Genomic DNA, 921 nt, shown 5'->3' with positions numbered 1-921 from the left:
GTGAGCGCTCTGGGTCCCGCCTCCACTTTGAGGGGCCCTGTGTTGACACAGGCCCAACCCGGCTCACCCAGAGACGCTCATCCCAAAGTCTGCTGTGGAGACCTGGTGGTCACGCATGGGGCTGCTAACCACAAGGTCAGCAGTTCGAAACCACCCACCTGCTCTGAGGGAGCTCGATGAGGCTTTCTCGTCCTGAAAAGGGTGACCGTCTCAGAAACCCACGGGGGCAGTTCTTCTTGGTCCTGTAGGGTCGCTATGAGCCAGCGTCTACCGATGGCAGTGGGCTTCTCGGTTCCAGTTTTGAAGGTCGGCGGAACGGTCGTTATTGCTGCTGGTGGCTGTCAGTCAATTTCCCCCCAGAGCAGTCTTCTGTGACGGAGTGGAGTGCCCCCTCCTCAACCCCCACACACTGGCTTTCCTAGGCCAGCATCTAGACCAGCGGTTCTCAACCTGTGGGTCGGGACCCCTTTGGGGGTTGAATGACCCTTTCACAGGAGGTGTCCGATTCATCACAGTAACAAATGAGTGAGGAAGTAGCAATGAAAATAATTTTATGCTTGGGGGGGGTGGTCACCACCACATGAGGAACTGTATAAAAGGGTCACGGCATGAGGAAGGTTGAGAACCACTGGTCCCGTCAGAACCAGTTCGCCGGGCCTGCCTGCCTTCCTCCGGGTCACGGGTAGTTTGAGCTGCTGATGTTCCAGTGCGTCCCCACGCAAGCGAGCCTCCAAGCTCCTCAAAGTCAGCTGGGTCATGTGGAGCCCACGCAAAATCTTTAGAGCCCGAGGTCCATCCTCTGGTCCGTGTCCTGGGGAGGCCGGTGCCCGAGGAGGGACGGTACCGTGGCACTCAGCTCTAGACCAAGAGCCACATATCTGGACACAACCAGAGCTGGGGAAGGGCCAGCACACCTCATTG

Source organism: Echinops telfairi, unplaced genomic scaffold, assembly GCF_000313985.2.
Source record: "Echinops telfairi isolate 266 unplaced genomic scaffold, ASM31398v2 ScPeMD7_7414;HRSCAF=8452, whole genome shotgun sequence".
Classification (NCBI taxonomy): Eukaryota; Metazoa; Chordata; class Mammalia; order Afrosoricida; family Tenrecidae; genus Echinops; species Echinops telfairi.
This window is presented reverse-complemented; position numbering follows the sequence as displayed.